The sequence below is a fragment of the Lactuca virosa genome, chromosome 8 (assembly GCF_052849685.1).
Source record: "Lactuca virosa cultivar CGN04683 chromosome 8, Lactuca_virosa_CGN04683_v6, whole genome shotgun sequence".
Taxonomy (NCBI): Eukaryota; Viridiplantae; Streptophyta; class Magnoliopsida; order Asterales; family Asteraceae; genus Lactuca; species Lactuca virosa.
Window position 1 is genome coordinate 377,587,532 of NC_136433.1, and position 17,021 is coordinate 377,604,552.

Genomic DNA, 17,021 nt, shown 5'->3' on the forward strand with positions numbered 1-17,021 from the left:
CCTACCCTAAGACCACATACAAACAAGGAAAAGGAAGTAAAGAAATGATCACAGATTCTAAGTCTATGACTTCTCAGTTATATATAACTTTAGCGTATCCACTTAGTGATTATAGACCTACTAATAAGGATTTCTTTAGTTTTCACATAAGTTACAGTATAACAAGATACTCCTATAGTATTTTAAATGTTATGTTTGGTTCTTAGTAACTTTCTTGTATGGGAAGTTTTTAGGCTTGTTGCTCACTACGACCATGCCCCGACATACATTAGTCACACCTCAGATAAATATAGTTGATCAGGCTATATTCATCCCAAGTCTGATTACATATCCCAAGGTCTACTCGTAGTGTCCAACTCCTCATTTTGCTTTTGTATTGTCCTAGATATGACACTATACTAGCATGTATGCATGTACTCATACTTTTTAACAAGAAACTATTTCATTTCTAAAAGTATAGTTATTTTCAAAATGTTTAATCAGAGACTTTTAGTCCCAATGAATTTATAGTTGTATATCTTATGTGGTTCGATATACTTAGTTCACTATAAACAATGCTCTGATACCAATCTGTCACACCCCCAAACCAAGGATGGCGGAAACGTCCGGGGGTGGCGGACTTCATGTGTAGTATCATAACAACGAGTATAATAGTGATCAAAGCAAATACAACCATCATAAATATAATTGAAAAAGTTACATCATAGTATGTGATTACATGTTTCAAAATCAATTACATTATGATGACAAAAATGAAAAGTTTGACGTCTTAACGTCCCATCCCCAAAAGCTGTTGATTTCCTGTTTCACTGATTTCTTGAGAATACAAGTAGTTTTATAAAAAAAGTGTCAACAATTAAGTTTGTGAGTTCATAAGCTTTTCAAAGTAGAGTTGAAAAGCCTTTGCTTGTAATAGTATTGTATATCAAGAAAATCCAATATTTACCTTGAAAAGTGTTACGTAGTCTTAAATCCCAAGACCGAATGTAAGTGTAGGTTTTGTACTAGTAATGATATGTGTAGTTTTAAATAAATAAAACCCATTTTCAATGTAGTATTTCCCCGTAAACTTTTCGTTTCGTTAACTCCCTACGTGAGTCGTTATAACCATACTATGACTAACTGAACCTGCTACGACGTTTTTCAGGCGTCGGAAAGATATGACATTTGTCACTCCTGGCCTGCCGACCGGACTGTTGTGAACAGCTGGAGTGTAGGGTATCAGTCCCAATATAGATCTATACACAAATTATCACGTTCTCACTACAAGAGACTCTGGTTATAACTATCAGGAATTGAACCCGTACTCTAGGAGTACTATGAAGAATGTCTCACAATTTACGTTAACGAGTTTACGTGTGTGTGTATATAAAACCCTGTATGTGTAGTAGAAAAATGAATCTCATTTATGTATGTGTTTGAAATGTGAAAAACCATAACTATACCTAATATAGTTCGTTGGGTGTATTTATAATGTGAAGTCCATAACTATGCCTCTTATAGTTCATTTTATGTGTTTGTAAAGTATACAATACTTATCATGAATAACCACTTCTGTTTAGGATGTTAAACTAACATTAAATACAATCAACATTTAGAAACTTATTGATTTACTCTTTGCTCAACATGTTACAAAGTGTTAATAGAATTGTAAACTGTTAACTAAACTTTTAACCTTTCTGCACTGTTTTTGGAAAAATCACAGGAAAATCATACGGACTCGAAAACTAAATCCGTAAACTCTGAGAGTTTAGAAATTGTGTCTAGTTTGTACATAATTATTATTATTATTTTTAGTAACCTCTAACTTGTGTGACAATGTCTATATTCACAGACTGGTCCGAATTGTTTTTGAAATGATAGGCTGTTTCGTAAAAATCACCATAAATTGTAGAAAAATCGTATGGAGATGTGCAAGTAGTCATTTTAAAGCTAAAAACTTGAACTATTTGCATGTGAAACATTTGTGAAAGACAAAACGCTTAACATGTTCAAAACAGTCCGTGAATGAGACCCAACTCTTCTGTGAAGAGCTGAACCATGAGTTTAAGTTGTATTAAGGTGTTTTAACTTGTATTCCCACCCTAAAACTTGAAGAAAACATGAAAATGTAGGGGTATGAACTCACCTTGACTGATTTCTTGGGATGGATGATGAAGAAAAGAAGTTTCCAAGTCAAGAACACTTGGAAGATGTTTGAAGATTTGAAGATCTAGGAACAAATACGACGATATTTGTATAAGAATTCCATGATTTGGGTGAAAGATTGTAGAATATTCAAGTGTAGGAGGAAGATACTTACCAAATGTGGAGGAAAAGCTCAAGATCAGCCTTGAAATCTTGAGTTTTGGGAGAGAGGAAATGAGAGAGAGATATGTTTGCTTTTGGTGAAAGAGTGAATATCTTGGAGGAGAAGCTTGAAATGAAGAAAATGAATAAAGGAGAGGCCTTTTTGGCCGTGAATTAGAAGGAAGGGGGAAAGAGGTTGGGTGGGGTGGGTGGAATGAGTTATGAGGGGTGGTAATGGGCGAACATGAATTTAATTAAAGGTGCTCTACTTTTAGGGTTTTTGTAAGTGCATATATGTGTCTTGTTTATGTTGGTGGAACATTGTATTAACTAGTGACTTTCTATAAAAAAAAGTCAACCCTTTATAATTTCTTGATATTTTTATAAAAATGGTGGTGTTTTATAAAATAAATATGGTATAAAGGACATATAAAATATTTAATTTGAATTATAAATATTCAAACTATTATAACAAGCATTATCATCAAAATAATAATACATTATATGAAAGTTAGGTTGAATTTCCAAATTTTGGTTCGTTAAAAGTTTGTGTTTAGCCGGGTATAAACTTTGTCGTATTTGGTGACGAATTTACCAAAAGTTTGTGTTAGTAGCCTTTGCTATGATTTTTGCCCCCTACTGTTAGGTTTATGAACCCTACTACATTGTGTTACGAGTATTATATATTCCTAAATAGTATATAGCTGAATTATCAAGTTTTTACGTTACTAACCCTAACTAGGGTTTATATTTGATAATTGGTAAAAAGATAGATACTTTGTATTATAATTGCAAGTTGTACATTAGGAACATTAAGAAAACATAGTGCTTATCCTAAAATCTTAATACTAGTCGTGTTAACTTGGTTGACTTGTTGACTTTGTTTGACCCAAAGTTGAGAGTTGTCACAAAAAGGGTCCATAGTCGTGTTTTGATGCGTTTAACTCCCTTCTCAGGGTTTTCACATTGATAAACACATAGATTCTCCGAGACACTTGGATTCTTGACATACAAATGCACATTTTTATGCATAGAATAACTTTTATCGTAGAAGTACAAGTTAAGTTTGACCGGTTTGACTTGTTGACTTTGACTTGTTGACTTGAATTTGACGGTTGTCACATTATCCCGCCGTTAGAAGGAATTTCATCCCGAAATTTGCATTTTGAGTGGAACTTCAAGGGTTGGGGAATAAATGTGGGTACTTTTATTTCATTTGGTCCTCACGTTCCCAAGTAACTTCGGGTCCTCGCTTGGCGTTCCACCGGACCTTTACGATGGGAATGCGGCTTTGTTTCGTCGATTTGACCTCTCGGTCCATGATTTCAACAGGTTCCTCTACGAAGTGGAGGTTCTCATTGATCTCAATTTATTCCAAAGGAATGACAAGAGTCTCATCAGACAAACATTTCTTTAAGTTCGACACATGAAAGGTAGGATGAACGTGATTGAGTTCCTGGGGTAATCGTAGCTTGTATGCCACCGGGCCAATCCTGGCGAGGATTTTGAATGGTCCGATATACCTTGGATTTAATTTACCACGTTTTCCAAAACGTATTAATCCCTTCCAAGGTGATACTTTCAATAGTACTCGATCCCCAACTTGGAACTCCAAAGGTTTCCTTCTCTTGTCCGCGTACCTCTTTTGTCGGTCTTGCGAAGCCTTCATTCATTCTCGAATTTGGACAGTCTTTTCTGTTCTTTCCCTTATGATTTTCGGGCCAGTGAGTGCGCTGTTAGGAACTTGTCCTCTTGCTAGTTGCGTATCGCCCACCTCAGCCCAACACAGGGGTGATCTGCACTTACGGCCATAGAGGGCTTCGAACGGAGCAAATTTGATGCTAGTGTGATAACTATTATTGTATGAGAATTCGATAAGGGGTAAATGAGAATCCCAAGCTTTACCAAAGTCTATCACACAAGCTCTTAGCATGTCCTCTAACGTCTGAATGGTCCTTTCACTCTTCCCGTCGGTCTGTGGGTGGTAGGTTGTACTCATGTCCAGCCTAGTTCCCATAGCTTTCTGTAGTGACTGCCAGAATCGTGACGTGAAACGACTATCTCTATCGGAGATAATGGATATTGGTACTCCGTGAAGGCGCACTATTTCTTTAATGTAGATCCTTGTCAGTTTCTCCATTTTGTCTGTCTCTTTTATTAGTAGGAAGTGTGCGGATTTGGTTAATCTGTCGACGATTACCCAAATGGTGTCAAGTCCACCCGTTGTCTTGGGTAACTTGGTAATGAAATCCATCGTAATCCGCTCCCACTTCCACTCGGGTATCTCTGGTTGTTTAAGTAGTCCCGGGGGCTTTTGATACTCTACCTTAACCTTGGCGCAAGTCAGGCACTTGCCCACAAAGGTAGCTAATTCAGCTTTCATGTTTGGCCACCAATACAACTTCTTGAGGTCTAAGTACATCTTGTCTGAGCCGGGATGCATGGAGTAGCGAGTTTTATGAGCTTCGTTCATGACTACGTCCCTGAATCCACCAAATTTTGGTGTCTAGATCCGGTTCATGAAACAACGAACGCCGTCATCCCTGACTTCAAGATTTTTGTCCATGCCTCTCAACGCTTCACCTGTCACGTTTTCTGGCTTCAAGGCTTCTTCCTGAGCCTCTTTGATTTGTTCGGACAGGTGGGAATGGATGGTCATAGTTAACGCCTTTACTCGGCGGCCCGAGTATCCTTTTCTGCTCAAGGCGTCTGCAACCACATTGGCTTTTCCGGGGTGATAACTAATCTCACATTCGTAATCGTTTAGTAATTCCACCCATCGCCTTTGTCTCATGTTGAGTTCTTTTTGGTTGAGGATATGCTGAAGGCTTTTGTGATCGGTGAAGATAGTGCACTTGGTGCCGTAGAGTTAATGTCTCCAGATTTTTAGGGCGAAAACTACTGCTCCTAGTTCGAGATCATGCCTCGTATAGTTTACCTCGTGCGTCTTCAGCTGTCTTGAGGCGTAGGCAATGACCTTTCCTCGTTGCATCAACACACATCCTAGACCTTGGTCTGATGCATCGCAATAAACCACAAAGTCCTCTGTTCCATCTGGTAAGGACAAGATCGGAGCACTACAAAAAGTCCGTTTTAATGTTTGGAACGCAGCCTCTTGCTTATCCCCCCAGACGAAGGTCACTTCTTTTTGAGTCAAGGTGGTGAGTGGTTTTGCGATTTTGGAGAAGTTTTGAATGAACCTTCGATAGTAACCGGCGAGTCCTAAAAATTGTCGGATTTCTGTGGGTGTTCTTGGTGCTGCCCAGCTTTCAATTACCTTGATCTTTGAAGGGTCCACATGTATTCCTTCCTTGCTTACTATATGTCCGAGGAAATTCACTTCTCGAATCCAAAATTCGCACTTCGAGAATTTTGCGTACAATTTCTCCGCTCTCAGTGTCTCCAGGACTTGACGTAAATGCTGGCTGTGTTCTTCCTTACTTCGGGAGTAGACTAGTATATCATCGATGAAAACAATCACGAACTTGTATAAGTAAGGTCGACACACCCGATTCATCAGGTCCATAACGCTACGGGTGCATTTGTTAAGCCGAAAGGCATCAATACAAATTCGTAGTGACCATAGCGCGTTCTGAAAGCTGTCTTGGGAATATCCTCCTCTTGAACTCGTAGTAGATGGTACCCAGATCTAAGGTCAATCTTCGAGAAGAAACTTGCCCCTTGAAGCTGGTCGAAGAGGTCATCGATTCGAGGCAAAGGGTATCGGTTTTTAATGGTGAGTTTGTTTAATTCACGGTAGTCAATGCACATGCGGAACGATCTGTCCTTCTTCTTGACGAATAAAACTGGTGCTCCCCTTGGCGAGAAGCTTGGTCTAATGAAACCTTTGCTCAGCAGTTCGTTCAGTTGACTGGACAGTTCCTGCATTTCGGCCGGGGCTAGGCGATATGGCGACTTGGCTACAGGGGTAGCTCCTGGAATTAAGTCGATTCGGAATTCGACTTGTCGAGGAGGGGACACTCCTGGAAGGTCTTCCGGGAATACATCGGGGAAATTACAGACCTCCGGAATGTCCTTAATGTCTTTTACTCCTTGTTCCTTGTCTACGACGTGGGCTAGGAAGGCGTGGTACTCCTTGCGGAGATACTTTTGAGCCTTGACACAAGAGATGATCTGAAAGTTTGAACCAGGTTTTTCGCCATAGACAACTAGAGTTTTGCCACTCGGCAGATTAAGGCGAACGGCCTTTTCGTGACATAGGATTTCAGCATGGTGAGGGCATAACCAATCCATGCCAATGATAACATCAAAACTTTTTATGGTGACCGACATAAGGTCGATTTGGAAAGAGTGATTGTTTAAGGTGAGGGTACACCCGGTGTAAATGTCGTTAGTGTTCTCTATTTTTCCGTTAGCCATTTCTACGGTGAATGTGTCTTTTAGTGTTTGTGGTGTTTGATTAAGAAAGCGTTTAAATTGGTGGCTCACAAAGCTTTTCTCCGCGCCACTATCGAAAAGAATGCATGCGTATGTATTGTTGAGGAGGAACGTACCGGTAACCACAGTTAGATCTGCGACGGCTTCCTCATGACCTATCGCCAAAACTCTGCCCACTTCGCCGAGGTTGGGGTTTCTTGCCTTTGGGCAGTTACGCTTGAAGTGTCCTGCTTCTCCACATCCATAGCAGGTTCGGCTGGCTCCGGTGTTGGCAGCTTGTGCGTTCGGTTGGGCCAGAGTTCTACAAAACCGGGCGGTATGCCCCTTTTTGTTACAGTTGGTGCAATGCATTTCACGGCAGGCGCCGTTGTGGTGAAAGCTGCACTTGTTGCACTTGGGTAGGTTCTCGGCGTATTGCCTTATCGGAGTTGGGATGGCAGTGGTTGTGGCAGCGTGTACAACAACCACTTGTTGTTTCTTGGCAGGGTCTTGAGCAGGTTGACCCTTCTTCTTGTTCCAAAACTTTCTTTTGTTGCTCCTCTTTTTTGCTTGCTCGGTGGTGGTTGTCACAGTGCCATGGCTGGCTTTGTGATCGATGAGCTGCTATGCCAGCTCTTTGGCACTGTCAAAGGTAGTTGGCTTTGAGGCCAATACATTTCCTTGAAGTTGGGAAGATAGTCCCCATATGTATCTTTCCACCTTTTTGCTTTGCGACGGAACCATTCCGGGACACAGCATGGCTAGATAGCTGAACCTCGAGGTATATGACAGGATGTCAGAGCCCGTCATTTTGAGACCCGAAAGTTCCTCTTCCAGCTTCTGTATCTCGCCCCTTGGGCAATACTCGTTCATCAACATCGTTTTCAGGTCTTCCCATGGTATCGAATTAGCCACCGAAAGTGTCAATGCCTTGACGTGGCCATTCCACCAGGTTAAGGCCCTTTCAGAGAAGGTACATGCGGCGAATTTGACCTTGCTTGCTTCTGGGCATGCACATATTTCGAAAATGGATTCTGTTTTCTCGAACCATTGTAGCAATGCTATCACTCCTCCGCTTCCATTGAAGGTTTTGAGTTTGGCATTTGTAAAGTCTTTGTAGGTACACTCTCTCGAAGTTCCCTGGCTGTCCCCGTGGTTAGAATTTGTGGCGCCATTACCCGCACCACCCGCATTGTTGGTGCTGATTTGGGACATTGCGGCTGCTACTGCGGCTGTTACGGCCGCCTGGAACATAATTGGGTCGAACTGAGGGGGTGGTGGAGCTCATGCGGCGTCGCCGCGTCTAGGGTTTCTACGAGGTGGCATTTTCTGCCATATCAAGAATGAAAGGACAATAAGTCTTTGATAATACTCACAAGTCGAGAGTTTAAAACTAAACATTATTAGTTCTTTATATGCATCATGATTCCGACTCGTAAAGATTTTGTATGAATCCATTCATACTAGAGGTCTATAGATAATGAAATATAGACTTTATGAATGCTGATAGTTTTGATCCACATGAAATGTCTGTAATAGAATCCATACCGGGCCCATCCAACGATCGTTTGAGGTATAATATTTATACATAATTAAGATTAAATAAACTTTCGAATTTAATGGGTCTGCCCAGGGCCCACAACCAAACAAGGAACAGGATCCAAGGCGGAACCACCATTTCTAGGTCGACATGGTCTTAATTATATATAACTTTGATTTATACACCAAACCATCATAAATCAGGCACCAGTAAATTTAATCTGACAATAGTTCATGTTATGAATCTGATGTAGTAAAGTAAATAGCATGTCAATTTCATTGATATAACTTAGTATTCAATATTGGGGGAAAATTTGACCCGACTAGGGGTCTATGCTACATCAATGCATAGGAAAATTTTGACCGCCTACTGATCCCGGAAGTGTAAACACTTAAATCGCGAGATCGGACATAAAATACTAGAAAATAATAGTAATATTTATCCGCAAAACTAGATTAAACTGGAGCGAGCAGTGCAACACTACTTGCGGTGGTTGAAGCTCTGAGGATCACGAAGTGTAGACACGAAGTTCCTCATTTCGGTTCTAGATTCCGCCGCTTGGCGCCCTGCTTCCGCCAGACGTCCTTCTAGAGTGGCTCGGTGTTCTCGGAGTTCTTGCACTTCAGCTCGGGTTGCAGCCATTTCTCGTCGAAGAAGCTTGGTGCGGTCTTGAGTCCGATCGTGGTCGTCATCCAACCGGCAAATGCGAACGGAGTTGACTTAGCTGGTGGCACCAACTTCCATGAGATGTCGGGTGTTAACTCTTGTTTGTTCTTCATGGCGTGTGACACGGTGAACTATGACAGGGAGGGCTCGGTCGGCTGACCTTCCTCTGCTGAGATCGTAGAAACCTCGTTGCATGCCATAGGGAGGTCGTTGACCTTGCTCTCGGCTCCATCGATGTATAGTTTCGGCCCAGTGGGGCGTCGGGCCCTGGAAGTGTTGCGGAGGAATAGGGGCAGGGTGTGGATTGTAAACTTCAGGTTCGGAGTCAGTTCCATCTGAATCTTCTTCCTCTTCACCGTCTACGGATTCTTCCTCTTCCATGGGTTCCTCATCCTCCATCGGCTCTTCTTCGGGTTCTTCCTCTGGGTCTTCCACGATCCAACCGGCATTCCCTTGGTTGGGAAAGTAGGGATCACCTGGTAAGTGGAATCCTGCCATTGCGCCTGTAGGAGAATAGGGATAAGAAGGATATCGCGAGAACTTTTGGGAATAAGAAGTTAGTTATCGCAATTTATAATTTGCTTATTACGGTTTTTGAGTTAAAATACTCCTATAGTATTTTTATGTTTGATTCTCGAAGTTTTTGGTAAGTTGTAGACTTGTTGCTCATCATGATCCTTCTTTGGCATACATTGGTCCTACCTTGGGTAAATATAGTTGATCAGGCTATATTCATCCTAGATCTTACCACATACCCCGAAGCTGAATCATGGTGTTCAACTTGTCTTGGTACTTTTATGTTATTGCCATTATGATACTGAATTAGTATGGGCGATTGTGCGAATACTTTTATAAAAATATTAATTTTTATTTTAAAGTATTTTTGAAAAGCTACGTCAGAGAATTTTGTCCCGTTGTATTTATAGTTTGTATGTCTTACGTGGTTCGATATACTTAGTTCACTATAAACAAAGCTCTGATACCAATCTGTCACACCCCTAAACCAGAACGACGGAAACGTTCAGGGGCGGAGGACGTCATGATCAATATCATAACTGTGACAACCGTCAAATTCTGGTCAAGTCAAAGTCAAATAAAGTCAACAAGTCAAACCGGTCAACTCTACTAACTCTTGTATACTAGGGTTTACGTTATGTAATTATTGTACAATTCGTTATTTTAAGAAGAAGTCATCACTTGGAAAGTTCGTATGTGTAGGATTCTTGAGCCCTAATCGGGGTAAGTGATGTAGCAAAGCGATAAAACACTATTACATACCCTTCGGGGGTGTGTAAGACTCTTAAACATGGCTTAACGGGGTTTACGGACCTTGCGTTACAAAGCCAAACACTCAAAAAGGTCACAAAAGAAGTCTCTCCCAATCTCTTTCACTCTATCTCTCCCTATCTGAAATCTCTCCCAAATCTCTCCAAGAATCTGAAATCTCTCCCAAATCTGTCCAAGTATCTGAAATCTCTCCCAAATCTCTCCAAGTATCTGAAATCTCTCCCAAATCTCTCTAAGTATGTGAAATCTCTCCCAAATCTCTCTAAGTATGTGAAATCTCTCCCAAATCTCTCCAAGTATGTGAAATCTCTCCTAAATCTCTCTAAGTATGTGAAGTCTCTCCCAAATCTCTCCAAGTATGTGAAATCTCTCCCAAATCTCTCTAAGTATGTGAAATCTCTCCCAAATCTCTCTAAGTATGCCAAATCTCTCCAAGTATGTCAAATCTCTCCCAAATCTCTCCAAGTATGTCAAATCTCTCCCAAATCTCTCTCAAAATCTCTCTCAAGTTCTTATAATCACTCGGGGCATCCCGACCCTTAATTTAGTCGCAAACCGCTCGAAAACGGAAGTTTACGCGAAAAACAGCTTTAAGGAGCCGAACCCTCTTAGGAACCGAACCGACCTTAAGGAACCGAAACCTCTTGAGAACCGAAACCACCTTCCTGAACCGAACCTACTATGAAACCGAACCTCCGACCTTGAACTTCGGAAATTCGCAACTTTTACCCGGTTTTCAATATTTTTAGCGTTTTGAGCCCATTTTTCGTGATTTTAACGCGGGATTTTCACCCAAACTTATATTTTGACATATAAGACCCCATATTTCCATAATCTAATCACATTTTGAGGGTAATCAATATCTAAGACTAAAAATATAGTGGGTAAGATATGAAGTGGAGTGTTGACTTATCCTTTGGGCAAGGACACAAGTCACCTCCCATACCCACTCCAAGACCATCCCCAGTTACTATTCCACCATACCTGGTCGTTTCATTGTCGTTTTCCCACTCTTTTCAGCCAAATGCCTTGACACAAGGATAGTAAGACCCCCATCTCTCCTCCCATTTCACTCACACTTCACCAAAAAGCAAAAACTCATTCTCTCTCACTATCTCTCTCTAATCTCGAAAAATCCAAGGCTGATCACAAGCTCTTCATCTACTCCTAGTAAGTAATATCACTCCTCACATGATTATTTGTCCTTCTTTCTACTTAAATCATGGATATCTTACACAAACATCATCATATGTGTGTTAGATCTTCGAATCTTCAAGCACCTTCTAAGTGTTCTTGAGTTGAACACCTCTTTTCTTCATCATCCATCCTCTGAAATCACTCAAGGTGAGTTCGTACCCCTATCTTTTCGTGTTTTTCTTAAGTTTTAAGGGGGGGGGGGGGAATACAAGTTAAAACACCAAGAATAGAAGTAAACTCACCCAACAGCTTTCATTAGAAAAGTTTAACTCCATTCACAGACTGTTTTGGTCAACTTAAACATTTTAGTTTTCAAAACTGTATTAGGTGCAAATAGTTCAGGTTCATACCTTTAAAATGACTACTTGCGCATCACCATACGATTTTTCTACAATTTATGGTGATTTTTACAAAACTGCCTATCATTTCAAGAACAAATCCAGACCAGTCTGTGAATATGGACCTTTTCACACAAGTGAGAAGCCATTAAAAATCATAATAAAATTTATGAACAAACTTGGCACATTTTCCAAACTCGCAAAATTTACAGATTCTGATTTGGACTTTTGATGATTTTTCTATAAATCTTCTAAGAACAGGAATAGAAATGTTAACACTAGAAAAATGTTATCTATTTCACTTACACCTTGTAACTTGTTGAGCAAGGTGTGTATCATTATGTGCATATATGTGTTATATTATATGTCATTTTGTCTTGGTAAATAGACATACAACAGAAAACAAATGGATTTTTACCTCCACAAATATGGTAATTTATTTAAAATAAACAAAGTTTATATCCATTGCATTCAAACATTTTGATAAACTATTGTAAGTATAGTTTATGTTCACTACTACTACTATTATTTGATAAACTATAATAGACTACACAACAAGTTCATTACTAGAGGTTTCATTTACACAAAAAGGGTTTTCATTCACTTCACGTAAATCCGTTAATGACTAAATTATGAGACATTCGCTTCATGTTACTTTTCAAGTAATGCACTATAAATCCTGTGTTGTAACCAGAGTCTCTTTGAGGGAGAGCGTGATAGTTGTGTATAGATCTATATTGGGATTGACACCCCACACCTTGCTGTTAGCTACAGTAGGACCTCGAGGTCTACGGGTGACAAATGTCATAACAGTTCCGACGCCTGAAGAACGTCGTTTCAGGCCATCTAGGTCATAGTATGGTTATAATAACTCACATAAAGTATTAACAACTCATAGGAATTACGAGAATTTCATTAAATCAAAAGAGTTTATGTCAATTTAAACTTGCATTGTTTTACTATAAGTATGGAAATTACTTGAACATTTTGGTCTTTGGATTTAAGGCTGCAATTCACACTCTAAGGAAAATATTGGATTTTTCTGGAACAAACATTACTTTTACAAAGGAAAAGGTTTTAATCACTACATTCAAAAGCTTATGAACTCACCAACTTAATTGTTGTCACTCTTTCAAACTACTTGTATTCTCAGGGAATAAATAAACAAGTAAACAAGCACTTTTGAGGATGGGACGTTAAGGCGTCAAACATTTCATTTTTGTCAACATAATGTAATTGATTTGGAAACATGTAAACTTACTATGGTGTAACTTTTTCAATTATATTTATGTTGGTTGTGTTTACTTTGATCACTATTGTAATTGTTTTTATGATACTATACATGAAGTCATCCACCCCCGGACGTTTCCGCCATCCTTGGTTTGGGGGTGTGACAATAACCATAGTGAAGAAAGTAAACACAACCATCATAAATATAATTTAAAAGGTTACATCGTTTCAAAAGTATATGTTTCCAAATAAATTACATATGATGTCAAAATATAGCAACAGAATCTACGCCTTAGCGTCTTGACTTCAGAAATCTTGTGGTTACCTGTTTTACTGATTACCTGAGAATACAAGTTGTTTTGAAAGAGTATCAGCATAAAGCTGCTGAGTTCATAAGCAATTTATGAATGAAAAATGAATGATGTTCCTTTTTGTTTGTTACAAGTTTATGTTAAGAAAATCGAATATTTTCTAAAGGGTTGTTATAGTCTTAACTGAACCAAAAGTTAGTATATGTAAGTAAATCGTCATACTTATGTGTGTGTGTGGTTTTATATTTTAATAAAACTCCTTAAATTCCCGTGAACTGTGTGTTTTGCTAATTTCTCATGTGAGATGTTATAACCGTACTAAAATCGAAGACCTCGTACTCGACGTTCTTCAGGCGTCGAAATGTGATGACACTTGTCACCCAGACCTGGCGGTCTAGCTGTTGCAAGCAGCTTAGGTGCGGGTTTGTCAGACCCAATATAGATCTATACACAACTATCACGCTCTCCCTCCAGGAGATTCTGATTATAACTACAGGACTTTACTGTGGTACTTAAGAGTACCCTGAAGGAGGATGTCTCACAAATTTATTTATTAACAAGTTCACGTAGTGTGTAATGAAATACTTGTTTTGTAAGTCGATTGAGTTATTGTTTTCTTTGTCAAACGAAGTGCTCAAACTATACCTATTATAGTTTATCAAAAGTGTTGCGTGTTTGAATGAAACCTAGTTATGCATGTCTTTATATTTCCATAAAATGATATTTAAAATATTAAGTGTAAATCGTACACACCTTGCTCAGCATGTTACAAGGTGTGAATAACCCTTAAACATGTATTTGACAATTTTACCCTTAACTGTCACTGTTTTAGAATATTTATAGAAACATCATCGTAAGTCAAAAACTGAATCCGTAAACTCTGAGTATTCGGAAAAAGAGTCTACTGTATCCATAAAATTTCCTTTAATTTTTGGTGGTCTCAAACCAGGGTGAAAATGTTCATCTTCACAACCTGGTCCGATTTTGATGCTGCAGTGATAGACAGTTTTGTAAAAATCACCATAAATTGTATAAAAATCGTATGGAGATGTGCAAGTAGTCATTTTAAAGTATAAACCTGAGCTACATGCGTATCAAATAGTTTTGAAAAATATTAAGTTTAAGTTGGGTAAAACAGGTGGTGAACAGGTCACAACTTTTCAGTTGTAAGCTGTCAAGTTAAGTTTCAAATATGTTTTGGTGTTTTAACTTGTATCCCCCCCTTGAAAAATAAAGAAAACGGGAAAATGTAGGGGTATGAACTCACCTTGAGTGATTTCTTGAAGAGTGGAAGGTTGAAGACAAGGAGTATCAAGTCAAGAACACTTGATGAACACGTGAAAGCTTGGATGATCCTAAGAACGATTTTTGGTGTTAAGATATGAGTCGACGATCCAAGAGTGTTATGAAATTATGGAATAACACTTGATTTTAGATGGAATAATTACCAAAAAGTGAAGTAATAGCTCAATAAAACCTTCACAAAGTGGTGGGAAGTAGAGGGAAAAAGAGGCTCTCTTGATGGTTTGAGAAGTGTATAAGTTTGGAAATAATCAAAGTAAATCAAGAAATCCTCCAGGGATTTCTTTATATAGAAGGTTTCTGGAGCAAGTCGCAAAGATGAAAGGATGTTTGCCTTGGTTTGTGTGATGTGGATAGGGTTGGGCTAATGAGGAAGTGACACATGGAGGCTAGTGGGCACACTTGACCCACTTATGGGGTAAAATACTTCTCTTAATATAAAATAATGATTTTTAATTAATAAATCCTTGAGAAATGAATAAAATATGAGTTTTGGGGGTTTAAAATGGTAAAAATATGAATTTGGTGAAAAATCCCTGTCAAAAACGTCAAAAACGGGCTTAACATGCGAAAGTAGTCGAAAACCGGGAATTAGGAGCGAACCTGCGAGATTCTGAGTTCAGGGCAGAAGGTGCGAGGTTCGGTCCGAACTTGCTGACAGTATCCGGAAGCGAAGGCGAAGGCTGATGCGGAGCGAGCTTCGGGTTCGGTCTCGGTAGTTCGGTTCGCTCGGAGCAGCTTCGGCTCGTCAGGGTCTCGGTCCGGAAGGGACCTTCGGCTTCGATCCTAAGTAGCTGACTTCGATCCTAATGAGGTGTTTCGGTTCTAAGAGGCTTCGCCTCCTTTAAGCTGTTTTTCTAATAATCTTCCCGCTTTGAGTGATTTTTGGCCAAGTTAAGGGTCGGGATGACCCGGATGACTATAAAAAGTTGAGAGAGATTTTGAGAGAGATTTAGGAGAGATTTGGGAGAGATTTAAATTTAGCCATTATTATCGCATAATCTTGTAATGCAAGGTTCGTGAACCCCGTTATGCTTCGTTTATGATTTTTTTAAGTTCCCAAAAGGGTCCATAGTCGTGTTTTGATGCGTTTAACTCCCTTCTTAGGGTTTTCACATTGATAAACACATAGATTCTCCGAGACACTTGGATTCTTGACATACAAATGCACATTTTTATACATAGAATAACTTTTATCATAGAAGTACAAGTTAAGTTTGACCGGTTTGACTTGTTGACTTTGACTTGTTAACTTTGACTTGTTGACTTGAATTTGACGGTTGTCACAAACAGCGGCAATTTCTGCATCCATCTTCGCAATCACTTGGATGTAGCAGACCAAAATTCGTTTTAGGTGTCCAATGATAGGCTCGAATTTCTGTTGATCCCTCAGCAATAGAAGTAACAACGAAATCCAATTGAATGGGTTGAGTCAGGGCAGATCTGCAAGTGTAAATTCATGATTTGAACTCACAACCCCACGAGCAACCTTGAAATGAGCATTAATGAAGCTCTTAGTTTCAAGTGGTCCGAAAACCTTTACAGTAGTGATCTTCTTTAAGCTCCACGTTTCGTATTGTGGCCTCATGTGCTTTAGATAAAATGAACACATAGTCTGATTAGCACTTTTATCAGCTGGAGAAGGGTTCGCAATCAGATCAAAGTTGCGAAAGAGAAAAGCCTTTGGAGTAATAGGCATATCAAGATGTAGGTCCGGGGAATTCACCAAGTCAAATGACCCAACAGGCTCTAGCCAGTATTCATTGAGATTTTCGACAGATTCTTTCAGAATTCGCTCAAGTGTCCACAGAGGAAAGATAGTTTTCTGCGCTTTCAATGTTTCCTCTGCTTCACGAGCAAGCCTTGCTTTCTCTTCAGCTTCTCTGACAATACGATTATTTTCATCAAGTTCAGCTTCGCGAAGTTTCCTTCGTTTCAATTCATGCTCATCAGGTTCTTCTTCTTCACTGTCATCGATAATCTTCTCTTTGCCTTTCGAACTCGAAGCTACATTAACTGTCAGTTCGTTTATCTTGTGCTTTTGTTCCTGATGATGATCACCCAAGTGGTTTTCTTAACACTTTCGGTTATTACTTTCTGAGCTTCTTTCGTCGTTGCTTCTCCCCCTTGTTTTGGAATGGAAGATTCCGAAACACCTTGAATCCTGTCTAACATAGAAAAGATATGTTGTAACTTCTCTGCAAGGTGTTGACGAACGGAAAGAGTTAGGACAGAATTGCGAGTCCCGATCAGATTGTGCAACCCAACATTCACATCAGCAACACAGCTGCGAATGACAACATTTTCTTACTTGAGATCAGCAATCTGGTTGTTGGCATTTGTTAACTGCTCTGAAAGAGCCTGCACATGCTCAGTTTTCACAGCAAGCTCATGCATGATCTTGTTTTCACGAGCCTGATCAACCTGAAGTTTTTCGATTGTTGAAGAGATGGAAGTGTGAAACTCTGCATTATGGGATTGAAT